Source organism: Rousettus aegyptiacus, unplaced genomic scaffold (assembly GCF_014176215.1).
Source record: "Rousettus aegyptiacus isolate mRouAeg1 unplaced genomic scaffold, mRouAeg1.p scaffold_m13_p_9, whole genome shotgun sequence".
Taxonomy (NCBI): domain Eukaryota; kingdom Metazoa; phylum Chordata; class Mammalia; order Chiroptera; family Pteropodidae; genus Rousettus; species Rousettus aegyptiacus.
The window spans coordinates 19,866,342-19,883,317 of NW_023416312.1; the positions used below are offsets into that span (position 1 = coordinate 19,866,342).

At 36.9% G+C, this 16,976-nt stretch overlaps 1 long non-coding RNA gene across 1 annotated transcript; it reads left to right on the forward strand.

The window, feature by feature from the left end:
* Positions 1–5,120: 5,120 nt before the first annotated feature.
* Positions 5,121–15,959, forward strand: LOC107511412. The gene is made up of 3 exons (XR_001597076.2): positions 5,121–5,210; positions 7,738–7,852; positions 15,794–15,959. It is a non-coding gene; the product is annotated as an uncharacterized LOC107511412 (long non-coding RNA).
* Positions 15,960–16,976: the final 1,017 nt, after the last annotated feature.

Consider the following 16,976-nt stretch of genomic DNA (forward strand, 5'->3'; position numbering starts at 1 on the left):
AACAAAACCTCTAAGTTGTATTTTCAGTAAAACTAGGAGACAGAGAAGACTCACAGACTCCAGTTGGATATAGATTACACCAAAGGTGAAGCCACATAGGAAACAGATGATTGTGAGAGGACTGAAGGGAAGGACAGGGTGGGCAGAGAGGTTCAAAGGGCTGATGGAGCTCAGGCATCTCCAGCAAATAGTTAATTCCCAAATGAGAGGATCCTATCTTACAGGGGAATACTGTGGATATAACTGAGATTGAGTACCTCAAATAGCACTGGGAAAGAAAGGGACAAGGTTCAGAAAGTGTTTGGGAGCCAGAGGTGGCAAATAGCGGAACATGCCAGCAAGGAACAGTTTCTGAGAGTGAATCATTGTGGAAGAAAGGGCTGTGGAGGGAACAAGGAAATCCAGTACTGGCAGGAGAATTCACTTTAACCAAGCTGGGCTTTCAGAGTTAGAGGAGCACTGGCTACAGAAATGACTATATTGTAAGTCATTCATTGTAGTGGCAGAGGAGGGAGGAAGTTGTAGCTATGAAGCTTGGAATAATATCCTAGAACATCCCTGTGTCCCCCACACCATTTCCTACTAGAAGTCTAGGAAAGTCCACCTGATTTAAATGTAGTAACGGGAAGGAGGAAGAGGAAACTCTGCCTGCACGTAAGGATACTATAAAATAAAAGATGAGAACAAAATCAGTGCGTATAGATAATAGAAATACCCACCTGCAAATGGTTTCCAAAAGCAGATAAAAATTGTAACTTCACATTACAACAAGAACAAAAAAATATCAGAAAACTAACAGAAACAAATCCTTGAAAGAGCAGTTGTAGTTATGCAGAAACACTACAAAGCACAAATGGAAGAACTCAAAGAAAAGATGACCAAAAAACAGGAAGTGATGGCCTATGGCCTGAAAAAAGGAGGGTATGAAATGCGAAGCAACCTAATTCACTAAATAGTAAAACAAAATCCTAAATGAAGGCTAAATTACAAGTAGCACATTTAAGAATAGCCATTGCAGAAAGCAAAGCAAGGGCTAGAGAGACAATAAACAAAATGCCTAGTCTGTGGAAGCAGAAGTAAAATAGAGAAACTAAAAAATTTAAAACCAAAGCTTCTTGTAGGAATGTCTGATTATGTATCTGGGAATGAGAAGGTAAAAAGTATGCCTATAACATTTGGTCATACTAGAAAGAAAGGAACCACAGTAGCAATGTGCCTAGCTAAAATCTTGCTTCTTCAGATTTCCTTGAAACCAGAGGTACTTCTGGTCAATGAGATATAAGTTGTGGCTTAATGGGAAAGCTTTATTTTTCCAATATAAATTTCACCATTTTCTGCTTCTCTCCCCCTTTTTCCTTTCTATCAAATAAACACGTGGTCAGCATGAAATAACCATCTCATACTCTTGAGAGTATGAGAAATAACCATCTCATACTCTCAAAGAAAGATGTGTGTGTAAAGAAACTGTCAGGGAGGGGGAAAATTTCCCATTACACCTCTTGGTTTTTTGGCTGGTCTAATAATTAAATTTACTCAGGACAGTTTAACAGGAAAAAATCCAATTTAATTTGTACATATGAGAGCCTTATATAGACATGAGAGGGTCAAAGAAGTGACCAAAACATGTAGCTTTTATACCTTTTAGACAAAGAAATAATAAATTTGTGAAGAACTGACATGACAATCTTGGGTACTGAATTAGACTTAGTTACTAAATTAGTAAAGAAGTAAAAAGTTTTCTTAATACAGTATCCTTAGCCCTGAATTCCTTATCTCTGGTGATAAGGATGTTTGTCTACCTCCTAGTATAGAGAGGGTATCTTTCACATGGGACATTTATTTCCTGCTTTGAAGGAGAGTGTGAAAGTGTCCTTGCACTGGCTGTTTCTCAAGTAACGTTCATTCAAAATAATCAGTATTCTATGTTGATAAATTTGGGAAAGCCTGCCCAGAGCTTTATCTAAGTCAACCATGCTAAGGGAGAGGGCAACAAAACAATAGAAAGACTTGAGTTTTCTGTAATTTTAAGTTGACCAATAGAGTTTTAGTGACAGTCAAAGTTGAAGTATTGTCAGAATTAGAGAATACAACACATGTTAAACACCTTGGGGAGTCTCTGGGGCTTACTAAATTACACCATTAATATTAGTTTCTCTTTATGCCCCTTCCTAGTCTTAAATGTACAGCTGAGCATTAACAATTACTTTCCTTTTTGTGTTTCACTCTTTCAAAATGAAGATTTTTTTTTGAAACTAAAAATAGTCACACATAGGGAACCCTAGATGAAGTTGTGAAATGAAGCAGTGTGGTATAGTAAAAAGAGTACAGAATTCTGCATCAGAAAATCAGGACTTTGAATCCCAGTATAGACACTAAAGTCTGTTTGTTCTTTCAGAGCTTATTTAATTTAATCCCCTTTAGCATCAGTTTCCTCAAGATGACTCATGTAAAGCTTGTCACATCATGGTCTGGCAACAACTGATGCTCAATTAATAATAGCGATGATGGCCAGTGTGATGTGCTCTAGTGGTCTGAAGATTTGCTGCCCTAATAATTCAGGTACTTTTGGAGGAAAGTGCTTAGACTCCCTGTACTTCAGGTTTATTAATTGTAACAGGGAAGGTTAGTAATAGTGCTTTATGGACTGCATTCAGGATTAAATAACATAGTCCATACAAACATAGAGCAAATGTCCAATGAATATTAGTCCTTATGATTATCATTATTATTTCTCCAAAGAACAAAACCTGGCTTCTGGTGTTTTTGTTTTTGTTTTGAGTTTCTTAAGAGCTCATAGAATCTACTCTTTAAAGAAAGGAGTTTATATACTCTGAAAGCAGGCTGCAAACTTCCTGACAAGTGTGTGTCAGTTAAAGTGGACCCTCTCAGCCTTGCTTTTGCATTAGCTTCAATGTGATGTGGCTTGTGCAGGGCACATACTTCTCCATACAGAGAGATACAATCTCCTTTTCCACCTGGGATAACCATCAGTCATCAAATAAGAGTTACTTTCTGCTTCCCAGAGATTCTAAATGTCCAGATGTCCAAAGCACATCGATGTCAGGACCATGCTTAGAACAGAGGCATGTTATGATAAAGACATAGGCACACACAAAGATTCCAAGGGATTTAGAAAACCATAAAGAAAAGACCCATCATCTGGGATTCCTGGACCAGTGGGAGGATTTAGAATTCCAAGTTTATATGACCAACTTCAGCATCATCTTTTTTTTTCTTTTTTAAGTACTTCTTTTGTGTATTTTATTCCTTGTCTGTCTGTCTATAACTGAAATTGTAAAATGAATAAGAAGTCTCGAACAGAAACAAATTTCCAAGACTTTAAGGCGCTTGGTTTTAAAGCTAGATTTTTTGTTTATTAGCACTCTCGTGCCTGAGGATTAATTGGGGTGGTAATGGCAAGATCAAGGAGGAGCAAAATATCCATTTACTAAAAAGCTTTTTTACAGCAAAGGAAACCATCAACAAAACAAAAATACAACCTACTGTTTGGGAGAAGATATTCGCTAATGATACATCTGATAAGGGGTTAATATCCAAAATATATAAAGAACTTATATAACTCAACAACAACAACAAAAATTCTATTAAAAAATGGACAGAAGACCTGAACAGATACTTCTCCAAAGAGGAAATACAGACGGCTAATAGACAAATGAAAAGATGCTCAAGGTTGCTAACCATAAGAGAAATGCAAATGAAAACCACGATGAGATAACACCTCACACCTGTCATAATGGCTATCATCAATAAATCAAAAAACAAGTGTTGGCGAGGATGCAGAGAGAAGGGAACCCTCATACATTGTTGGTGGGATTGCAAATTGGTACAGCTGCTGTGGAAAACAGTATGGAGGTTTCTCAAAAAATTAAAAATGGATATACCTTTTGACTCAGCAATTGCACTTCTGAGTATTTATCCAAAGAAAACCAAACCAATAATTCACAAAGATCTGTGCACTCCAATATTCGTGGCTGTGCAATTTACAATAGCCAAGATATGGAAGCATCCTAAGTGCCCATCAACAGACAATTGGATAAAGAAGTCGTGGTTCATATATACAATGGAATATTACTCAGCCATTAAAAAATGAAATCCTACCATTTGCAAAGACATAGATAGACCTAGAGGTTATTACGCTGAGTGAAATAAGTCAGACAGAGAAAGATAAATACCATATGATTTCATTTATATGCGCAATCTAAGGAACAAAAAGAACAAACTAATCAAAAACAGACTCACAAATATAGTGGACAATTTGGTGACGGACAGAGGGGAAAAGGGTTGGGGGACTGGAAGAATGGAGTGAAGGGTTGAAGAAGTACAAATTAGTAGTTGATAGTTGGTCACAGGGATGGGGAGCACGGCAGAGGGAATGCAGTTAGCATTAATATGATGGCTAGGTGGAGGGTCAGGGGAGGGATGGAGCAATTTGGATCGTTTTATGAACTATGTAGATGTCTAATCAATGCACTGTGTACTTGAAACTAATTTAAATAAATAAAGCAAAAAGAAGTATTAATCGGTAGTTACAAAACAGTCATAGGGATGTAAAGTACAGCATAAGAAATATAGTCAATAATATTATAATAACTATGTATAGTGCCAGGTGGGTGCTAATTGGGGGGATCACTTTGTAAATTATATAAATATCTAACCACTGTGTTGTATGCCTGAAACTAATATAGAATAATCCTGAATGTCAACTGTAATTGAAAAATAAAATAAAAATAAATAAATATATTCATTTATCGTAATGACACATTCTCCTTCCTGGTTCCCTTTCAAATGAGTTTAGAGATTTTCCCTGTGCACAGCACTCCATCCCTCTATAGTCTCTGGAGCTTGATCCCCAATTTTTGGCAATTCCCAGAAATATATGTGTGGAAGGCATAACACCAAAATTGCTTCTCCCTCAAAAAGAGGCAATGAGTTTTCAAACCTAAGTTAATCTCAGTCCTAAAGATTTCTTTCCAAAGCCAGTAGTGTCTAAAGTTACTCAAGGATCTAGAGCTTCTACAGGACCAAACCCAGTCCCAAGTCCCCACCTCTTTCCAAACTAATCATTCTCTGTAAGGGTGTATACACATTTGTTTTTCGTTGTAGGAAACATGGCAAGGATCTTCATGCATTTGGGCCAGCTCCAGACCAGTAAAAATTCCACTCTTCATTCTGCCTGGCAGTATCAGCGGGTAAGAGATGGTTTAATCATCCTGTGATATAATGATTAATAGATGTTGTTCTAAAAGAGTTTGCAATCTCAATGCCTATTAGGAAAATTTAATGCTGACAACAGGGGAGATAAAGAATTCTTTGTAAAAGGGGCTAGAAAACTAAATTATCCTTATTTTGAAATTTATTTGGATATGGCTAAGCCAGAGAAAGTAAAAAGCCACCTTTCAGTTTGAACAGCAGCAATGTTGAGGATGCACATTATTCAAGCATAGCCTATTCTGTTGCAGGCACTATAGCAGTTTTGGAAAACAGTTTGGAAAATCTTAGTAAAGCACTGTCCCAAAACTTTAGCCAGAGCTCAGAGGCAAGAAAGAAGACAGTAGATGTGCTTTGAAACAATTTCTTATTTTGTATGAGGTAATGAATGAGATTATTCTATAATAGTGATGGACATTCTGTTGTCCCTTATGCATCCTATGAGATTTCAGGGAGAAGGGAGTAGAGACTGCCTTATTCATCTGTGCCACTTTGTGGGATAGTCCCCATTTGTACCTCGAGATCCATTCACTTTTTCTATCATGCTCTTCTGTACTTCCAGAGGCTAACTTCAGTAGACGGCATTCAATTGGGCCCCATTGCTGTCTGGCAAAGAGAGAAACCAGCAGGACATCAAGGCATGTGTTCTCTCAGTCCACTCCTGCCTAGACCAAGAATGGGCAATGACTCCTTTCTCTCCCAAGGACTTTAGTTCTTGTTAGATGTCCCTCACCTATACCTGTATGCTTTATTGGGGTTTCAGTGTCTGACTCCCCTTGCCTCTTCAGACCTAGCTGCTATTTGTGCTCTTTTGAGCTTGGGCTCTTTCACCATCCTTATCAGTATCTTGTAGTTCTCCCATATATTCCCTTCATTAAATCTCTTCAATTACCCTTTTCTACATGTGACTTTTGCTTCATGCCAGGAGATTGACTGACACCCTTCCCTATGTGGCACAGTACCTACCCAATAATTAGTACTTAAAAAATGCTTCTATCATTGTTTTTATATGCACAACATGGCTACTATATTTAAATCAGATTTTGTCTAATTTCAAGCCAGAGGCATTTTCATTTTATAGTACTTATGGCACTGGAGAATTTCTACTTGTTTGTTTTTACAAAACCACATTTTAAATAATATAATTATGAAGATTTTAGGGGGTGATATATGATCGTATTTCTAAAGATTAGAACTGAAAAATCATAAAAATATCATTCAAATAAATTTATCTAATAAGTGTCAACATTTTTCCATTGTAGCTAAATTTATCAAAGTAATTTTTATTGAGATCCTATGTCCAGTTGGTAGAGGTCTGAAAGTCTGCATTTTCATTTTCTTAGTTTCAGTGACATATTCACTGTTGTAAGATTTTGCTTTGAGCTTCTGAGACCCATATCTGTATACGCCAGAAAAAGAGGCTTGGCCTTAATGATAGGCCAAGGTTGGCCTTTTATTCTATGATGTTATGAAAAACAGTGATTGTTAGGGAGAAAAAAAAATTTATTCTATCCTTCTAAGTTCTTCTGGCTGGTCTAAGAATTAAATTGACATGAGACAGATTAACAGGAGAAAATCAAATCTAATTACGTATGTTTGGGGAATCCACATAAACATGAGCAATTTCAAAGACAGTCAGGCAAAATGAGGCTTATCTGCTATTTTGAGCTGAGGAAAGGGGCTAAGGGTCCAGGACTTAAAAGGAAGAAAGGAAATTCACAGAAAGAGGAAAAGAACAAAGGTTTGGTTAAAGAAGAAAAAAAAGGTTGCTGAGCCATACAGAAACAGTGGGACACAGAGAGGAATTTTAACAAACACACTTGCTAGGTTCCTTTCTGTCTATCACACCTAGCTCATATTATATTATAGTTATCTGTGCTGATCGTTCCCTTCCTGGAGCAGGTCTTCCATCTAAATTCTTTTAGGCACTTGAAGGGAAGGTCAAAGCTTCTTCCTGAGTCTTTTTGTTTCCTAAAAATAACCAGTTTAAAACAATCCTCATGCCAATGAGACACATTTGTGTGGGGTCAAATTTTGTTCCTCTACATGATGAAAGAACTCTCCCCAGACAGGAGTCTCACCAGGTAGGAAAATGATTGGACTTAATTATATTTAGGGAAGAAAACTAGTATTTCAAGAATTGTTGCATGTAATTAGATCCATGTTTCTCAAAATGTTTTCCAGAGACAGCTGACACTGCACCATCTAAAGAGGTGTTTTTTTTAATGCATATTATCTGGTTCTTTCCAGGACCTACTGAATCCAAATACTTGGGAGTATGGCCTCTGCAGATTGAATATTAGTTTATTGACTGCCCCAGGTTATATTTCTATGTATCAGATTTGAGAACCATTGTAATAATAAGCCATATTAAAAGACCCTTTTGGTGGGGGAGGTGGCTTAAAGTGGGTTTATATAAATATAAGAGAAAGGCTAATACATCAATGAAGTTAAAAATACAAAAGATTTCAATACGATAAATTTTGATATGCCTTGTTGTGCACTTAGAATAAGATGACAAAAGGAAACAAGGAGCAGCAGCAAAGAAAAATCACTTGGGATCTGGATGAACAAACCATACTACTAGGGAGAAATCCAAGCAAGCACCCTGCAACAGCAGAAGGTAGGATGGGCAAGGATGTGGGGCTGCCTGACGCGAGTGGCTGAGTGAGATGGAAGCTGCGGCATCGGCAGACGCTTCTTAAAGGAGCTGTGCCTGCGAGTGGATTTTTGTGGCAACAGATCTGCTTGCTTTGAGCACGAGTACTGGGCTGGCTGCTCCGGGGGAACCAGGGACTTAAAAGGGGACACTGAGTTGTTGGAGTGAGGGCCAGAAGTGAGGCTCACTTGGTACAGAAGTGTGGGCAGTATCCTTTGTTCCTTGTTGAGCCCTCCTCACTCCCAGTGCACAAACACAGGGCCTCCATAGCCCTGATGTCAGCAAACTGGATAAAAACGGTCGCTCTTCCCAGAGGATTCCCTGAAACCCTGCCTTCCCTAACCCGGGCCCCACTCAAGCCACATCTGGGTATATCCTCAGTGAGTCAGATTCACCTTGCTGAGCAGTGCCTAGACTCACACTGGAGGCAGCTGACCTCAGTTTCTGGCATGGCTTTTTGAGGCAACTATAAGCACAGCATCTGTGGATTGCTTGCTGAATCTTAACAGGTGGCTCTGGAGAGGTAGAGGCTTGGGCTAAATTTGTCCTGCAGCTAAACCCCTCTCAGGACTGTGCCATTGGACAACTATTTCATAAATCCACACTAATAAGACCAGGAGATTAGGAGCTTTGCTTAATACACAGAAAGAGAACAGAACAGAGATCCAGATATAATGGAGTCAAGTAATCTAACACATGCAGAATTCAAAACACTGGTTATAAAGATGCTCAATGAACTTTTGGGAAATGTAGAGAACTCCAACAAAGAGATAAAAATGGAGATGGAGATTATAAGAAAGAACCAGTCTGAGATAAGTATATTAAATGAAATAAACGAAGGAATAAACAAAGTGAATAAAGAAGAGGATCACATGTCCTATCTAGAGGACAGGAAAACTAATCAGGACACTCAAACAGAATGGCAAGAAAAGAGAGGCCAAGACTATAAAAATGATTTAAGGAGGATATGGGACACTATTAAGGCTCCAAATATCCGTCTGATTGGTGTAACTGATGAAAATCAAGATGTTGAACAGCTGTTTAAAGAAATAATGATGGAAAACTTCCCTAACCTGGTGAAGGAAATGGACGTAAAACCCTAGGAAACTCAGAGGATTCCAAAAATCAGGGATCCAAAGAGGCCCACACTAAGACACATCATAACTAAAATGCCAAAGGTAAAATACAAAGAAAAAAATTTAAAAGCAGCAATAGAAAAACAAATAATTACATATAAAAGAACACCCATACGACTGGCAGGCTGATTTCTCGAGAGACTATGCAGGACAGAAGGGCTCGGCAAAAAATATTTGAAAGAATGAAGACCCAGGATAAACAACCAAGAATAATTTATCCAGCAAAGCTATCATTTAGAGCTGAAAGACTGATAAAGAGCTTCCCAGACAAAAATAAAGGAATTTATCACCACCAAGCCAGAATTACAGGAAATGTTGAAGGGACCTCTTTAAGAAGAAAAAAACATGTATCAAAAACAGGAATAAAGAATGATAACAACTACATTCCTATCGATAAGTACCTTAAGTAGAAAAGAATGAAGTGCTCCAACCAAGGGATAGAGTGGCTAAAAGGGTAAGAAAACAAGACCCTTACATATGAAAAGGAAGAGAATGAAAAAAAGATATTGGTGTGATGAACCTAGAAGGTAATAAAGTCAGACAAAGATAAACACTATATAATTTCACTTATATGTGGAATCTAAGGAATAAAAAGAACAAACTAATCAAAAACAGACTCACAAATATAGTGGACAGTTTGGTGACGGACAGAGGGTAGGGGGGTTTGGAGGGCTGGGAGAATGGGGTGGAGGGTTAAAGAAGTACAAATTAGTAGCTAACGGATGGTCACGGAGATAGGAAACACAGCATAAGGAATGCAGTTAGCATTAATACTTTGGCTAGGTGGAGGGTCAGGGGAGGGAGGGAGCAATTGGGGGGATCATTTTACTAACAATATAGATGTCTAACCAATGTACTGTACAATTGAAACTAATTAATATTTTAAAAAGAGAATAAGATATCAAATTTAAAATTAGGAATTATTTAAATCATGGATTTCCTACAATTCTGTAACAAATAAAATCACTATGAGGTGATTTTAAGAAATTGAAGGAATGACCCCTGACTCTCCATTTGCTCATCATTTTTTTTTACCTCCTGTTAGTTATTTTTGCATATGTTTAATCTTTACTAATAGTTTGTGATCTTATTGAAAGCAGAGATCATATTTTTTATATTTTAAATGATCTACTGTTCTTAGCACAGTATCTGACCTGTGGTGGGGTGGTAATATATATTTGTTGAAATGATGAATGAGTGGAGAATATTATATTTTGAGGATAAGATTAAATGTGTGATTGTGTGTGTGTGCGCGTGTGAGTGTGCGTGCGTGTGTGTGTGTGTGCGCGCGCGTGCGTGTGTGTGTGAAGTATTTAGGCAATAAAGAAGATTTAATAACAGTGCTATAGAGTTCTCAGAGAAAATTCTTCCTTCATGGTAACTAGAGTAGTCATATAGATGTTGAATATCTAAAGAAATAAAAAGTCAATGTTGGTGAACCTAAAATTCCTTTAAAATAAACAAAATCTATTTTAAAAAGTTAACTGGGCCGGACTTGGAGTTTGTAGGAGGCTATAAAAAGAGGTCCAGGCCGAGAGTGAAGATGATGGTTCCAGTTGAGTCATATGTTATGAAAAAAGTGTGGAGACAGATAATGATGAATAAAAAGTTGAATACTTGACAGGATATCGGGTTGAAAAGGAAAGAGAGTTGAGCAAGTGAAGGTCGTTATTGTTTGGAGAGTCAAAGTGCCTGAGAAGTCCAGGCTTATCCCATAAGTGATTGGCAACCTCTGTAAGTATTTAGGGAAACACGGCAGAGTTGGCCCTTGATGGGAGGATCATAGGGCTGCGAGGCCAGACAGGGCAGAATGAATTTTAAATAATATAGGCTGCACTGTCTCTTTCAAATGAGTCCAAATGAATGAGAAAGAAGTAATGTTTTTTCGTGTCTTCCTCCTCATTCTGGGTCCTGCAGCATAAATGAGGCCATGCAGTACATTTGGAGGCTAGGAACTCTGTGGGTAAATCAAGGCAACACAAACTAGCCCCTGGGCTATACTTCTTTGGAAAAGCCTGTCTTCTTCTTTTAAATTCTCCCAATCACAACTCTCTGTGGGCAGAGACTTCTGCAGAGGATGATTTGAAAAAAATCAGAAACCTTTATTATTTGGGGAGAGGCACAGAGATTCTTTTTTGTCCAAATAATAACTTCATTTTATTTTAATCTAATGAGTGAAATGAGGCAAGATAGTGCAGAGTAAAACTGTAATGTTAAAATCATGATATTTTTTCCCTCCATAAGTCCAGTCTTATGAGTAATGTGAGACTGATTAAATGGCAGACACATTCTCTTGCTGGAGAAGACCGAGAGTGTCATACATTTTCAACAGGAACACAAGTTGTAGAGCAAGATATGCCATAGTGAGAGGGTGGGTGACATTACGAAAATAGAAAATAACAGTTATCCACATGGATCTCCCACCCAGGCAAGACATGACCGCCCTTCTTTCTGTCATGCTTCGTGTTTCCACTGCACTGTCAAGCTGAACTCCTAAGTCAAGCCCAAGGTGTTCTGTCCTCTTTTCAGATTAGGCAGTGTAACCCACTTGTGTGCTACAGTGCTGCACATATACCTGACTGACAGGAGCTTATTAAATACACCAAACACCTCTATTTTCACCATAGTGAGGGAGGAGAATGTCAGTATTTCCTAAAGGAAGAGAATGAAGGTAAACACATCACCAAGTCACCGTGAGCAAGATTACATTCAGGAAAGGAGCCTTCTAGGGGTGTGTGGAGACGAATCTCTAAGTATCTGAAAACACAGAAGTCCTCTCATTCCAATTCACAGTGCTTTCTGGTGACAGAAGTTTCTTGGCTTATGGGCAGTTTAGGGAACAATCAGCCAGACAATATGGGAGTGCTCACGATGAGAGGCCTGCTGCTGAGGTAACACCCAGCTGTGATTTTATTTCTCTCTGTTTGGATAATACAATTCGTTCTTACTGCATTAACTGAAAAAGACTGCCAAGAAATGGCCAGTTTGGAAGAACACACACTGAAAAATCAACAATTTCTGACTCCTCTTGAGATTACCGCGGCAACAGGAACATATTTCCAAAGCGCCAGAATTAAACAGCAGTAAGTGGAGGAGAGAAGATTCGGTCCTGCCAGATTGTGGCATCATCTCACATGAACACACAGAACTGTGAGGATGAGGGCGGGAGTGAGACATCCACTGAAAAATTATGGATTTCTTAGAAAAATCAAATGTCAGGCACAATATACTCTCCACTCCAGCCACCAATCTTTTAATGACTTCCAGTTATTTCTGTCCAGCCCCCACTCTCTCCTGGTTCATTTTCTGCTTGCACACAATCACAATAATAATAATAATAAAAGATTGGTTTTATTTTTTAAATACTGATATTTGTCAATATATATGTCTCTCAGGAAATAGATTTGGGTCATAAATGAAGAGCTTTGTTAATTTTTCCTCTTAATGTAGATACGATTACTCAAAATGCAGGACATTTTTATTGTCATATTTATGGCAAAGCTGTTAGTGATTATTACACAGCCGATTCCTGCAACAGAATTTGCTTCTTTTTTTAGCATGTCATTTCTGGCATGCCAAAGGTTTCAGTAGGGTGGATGATATACAGGATTTAGACAGAGATAGAGATGAAAAAATTCAGGGTTTGCAATTACCACATGAATTTCATCTATTTCTTGAGCATATACAATAGCCTTAATGTAGGACATCCTTATAGCAAAGTCTGACTACTTATTTCTTATCTTTAATATGAGCATAATGATGAAGGAAACTTAGCTTAGGACACTCATTCTTTCATGGCATGAACCTCTGCAACCCCTTTCTCCCATCATTATTCACGTTTCAACCATGTTTTTGCAGATGAGACATAACTTTTAAGTGTTCCACATATGGCAATGATGTCATGCTTTTTCACCATAGAAAGCCCTCATTTCTGATTTTTTCCTATGGAAACAATGTGGAAGAGAAAATCTAAAATGTGAATAATGTGCAGAAATATTTATGATCTCTGTGCTGCCACTCAGATATTTTTCACATATCCTCAGCTAACTCTGTATTTCATGTTTTCTGCAAGAAAGTTATAAATTTCTCATGTAAACAGATAGACAGAAAAGAAGCTTAGTATTTCACTGAAGTGAATTTGAAAATCTAGAATTTACATTTATGAATTGATAGAATCTATCTACAAAAGAACTGGTTAACAGGTTCATCAAAAGCAAAAGAATAGCATGAAAAGGCAACTGAAGTGTGATATTTTTTTTTAGTATTGAAATATGACAAAAATATGACTCAGCCTCCTACCCTGTGTTTCACAGAGCTGTTACTCTGTGAGTTAATATTCAATTACTCCTGGAGTTAACATTCAATAAGAATCTCAGAGGTAAGGGAAGAGGGTAAACATGAGACAGTTACAGGACCAGTTCCTCTCTTACAGCATTTCTGAGTTCTTACTGGGCTGTTAAACAGATCACAGCTGCTTCTTGGCACCCTTGTCATTTAGGCTGTGGGGACAGACAGTGGGCCAGCAGAAGATCACGTCTATTGAAGAGATCTTTGACAAGCGTCAGTTTATTTGACTATGCTTGATTCTTCTCTGTAACACCTAGAAAATTTAGCACAATGAATGACATTTTAAAATCAGTAAATCAATTTTTAAAGCAACACTAATGTGCATTTGGTCATTGAAGATAACAGTTTTCCCCCATTAAAAAAAATCATCCTGCCTGTCTTATTGTTTAATTTCTTTGACGTTTGAGTTGGGGCTTTCAGTCTGTCCACTGCTCCAGTGAGGGGGCGCTGAGACTGAAGACTGTGGTTTGTAATCCAACACTTCATGCTCCAGCTGCTGAGGTTACTAAAGGAGAGTATAGGGATCAAAGAGACCTACTCATGCCTATTAGATGGAAGTGAACAGCTGATTCCCAGAGCTATAGCCAGGGCACCTCAAGCTGCAGTAATTTATCCAGAGAAAGACTTGATGTGTCAGCCAGGATAAGGGCAATTGTGAAGATAAAAGGAATTCTCATTGCCAAGCAGAACAGCAGAATGAGTACCCACTCAGAACTGAGGGCAGCTCAAAAGACAGCTTGGAAACAGAAGGGCTATAGCTTCTCAATGAACAAGTGGGTTATCCCTTACTGTGTGTTGCTGAAATAATGCTGGAGTAAAAGATTCCCCACAATACAATGCAGGATATTAAAAGAATTCCAGTCATAAATTCTGCTTCTATATATCTTTTTTTTTCTTTGAAACTGTCATTAAAGTATGATAATTCTTTGTTTTGTTTTGTTGCGGCAGGCGGGGTGGGGAGCTAGGGATGGCTATTGGCTTCAGTTTCCCCAATAAGAAAGACCAAATACTAGTAAAATGAATTTGAAAGGTTTTTGACCAGATTACTTTGATGTTTTTGCTACCTATATATATTTTTACATTTTGTTCACTTTTAAAATTTATAAACAGTAGAAATCATACTTGTGTACTTCTAGGAATTTAACAGATGAATATAGTTGATTAACAATCCCTAGAAATAAAATACGAGTTACAGCAACCTCACAATTTCCCTTGTGCTGCCCATTAAAATCAGTTCCTCTTCAGCCCCTGGAAAATTCTGAATTTTTAATGTTTCTATTCATTTGCCTCTTTCAGAATGTAATATACAGTATGTAGCTCATTTCAGTCCCACATCTTTCACTTACCAGTTGAGATTCAGCATGTTATTGTGTATGTCAAGTTGTGTATATCAGAAGTTTATTCTTTTTATGGCTGAGTAGTATTCTATGTTATGGATGCATCACAGTTAGTTTATCCATCCATTAGTTGTACATTTGAGGTGATTATGAATAAAGCCATTTTTCATTCCATTGAAATATTTTTTAGTTTTCCTTGTGGTTTCCTCTCTCAATCATTTTTTTTGTTAGAATTCTAAACTTAGCTAATTTCATTATGATCAGAAGACATATTTTGGATGATTTCAGTTCTTATAAAATTGTTAAAGTTTGTCTTATGACTTAATACATGATCTATCTTGGTGTTTGTTCCATATAACCATGAAAGGAATGTGTTTTCTGCTGATGCTGGGTGGTTTATTCTATATGGTACTTAAGTCAAGTTGGGTGATAGTATTTTTCATGTTTTTTCTAAAATTACACTTTCTCTATCCTATACTTACTACTAATTATTCTACTGAATAATTGAAGTTTCCATATTTAATTGTGATTCATTTATCTCTCAGTTCTTTCAGTATTTTTAATGTATTTTGAAGTTCATTTTTTTAGGTTTATGCACATTCAGAATTGTTACATCTTTTTAGTGTATTGACAGCTCCCATCCCTACTAATAAGAGATATATTTTGTCCTTAAGTCACTCACATTTAACAGAAAAGATAGTTATATAGATATCATTACCAATGACATCATTATGTGTTAAAAAAATACCCTCACATGTAATATTATGGAAGTATAGAAGAGGAAAATAAAAAGAAGAAGCTGAGAAAAAGTTACAGAGGTAACAGCATTTAGGCCGGACCTTAAAAGAATAGGATTATAACATCTTCAAACAGCTTGGAAAAGCACTCTAAGCTGACAACAAAAATAAAGACAAAAACCAAACACGCTTTATGATCAAGTGGGAACTTCCAGCATACAAGTGTCTTTGTGTAAATCTATATACATCTATAGTCAATAATGTAGGTCCAACAAAGTAGTTTTACAATTTGAGTAAACTTAAATATGAAGAGTTATATTCCTATATAAAGTGTTATATTTCTTTTAGAAATTTGGCCGAAATAGAAATACAATTGGAGAAGTTGATTTAGGATTCATCAAGATACAGATGACTTCTTCTGTTATTTATTTCATTGGTAAGTATGTAGATGCTTTTATTTGCCTTCTGTTTTCCTGATCTAAATGAAGATGATACAGACTGATGGGCCACTGTCATTCTTCTAGGTAGCTGCTTTGTAATTTTATGAAAAATTATTTTATTAGAGTTGTGATAAAAGCTACAAAGGAAGTGCAATTTAACCTGTACTAAAATGATTGCTAAGGAAAGTTGTTTAGATTATAGGGAAATTATACCAGAAGGAAATATGGAACTTCAGAAATAAAAGAAGTACAACAGAAATGGTAAATATTGGAGAAAATATAAAAGATTATTTTTTCAATGCAAATTCTTTAAAATATGTATGACAAAATAAGAATTCAGAAAAATAAACATTGCCAGGGTTGTTGTAAGTATTAAATGAGTAAGGTCATGCACTAAGCCTTCAAGATTACTTTTTAATTTCCATTATTTTTCTCTTTCATCTTTTTTTTAAATTAAAACTATTGTGGTGACATTGGTTAATAACATCAAATAGGTTTTAAGTGTACAGTTCATTAATACATCATATGTATATTGTGTGTGTTTACCACTCAAAGTTATATTTCCTTTTGTCATCAAATATGACCCTGTTTACACCTATCTACCTCAACCCTCCCACCTTCCCTCTGGGAACAACTAATCCACTGTGTCCCTGTCCATGAGTCTCTGTTTGTTGTGTTTTGTTTGTTGCTTTTAGTTTTATATCCCACATATGAATAAAATCATATGGTTTTAAACTTTTTCTGTCTAACTTATTTTGCTTAGTGTGATAATCTCAAGATCCATTCATGTTGTCAGAAATGGCACAATTTCATCTTTCCTTATGGCTGAGTAATATTCCATTGTATATATGTACCACAGCTTCTTTATATAATCATCTATCATAGGACACCTTGGTCATTTCCACGTCTTGGCCACTGTGGATAATGAACTGCTATGAACATTGGGGTACATTTGTCTTTGTGGATAAATGTTTTCAAGTTTCTTGGATAATTACTCAGAAGAGAGATTACTGGGTCATATGGTAATTCTACTCTTATTTTTTTGAGGAACCTCCATACTGTTTTCCATAGTGGTTGAACCAGTTTGTATT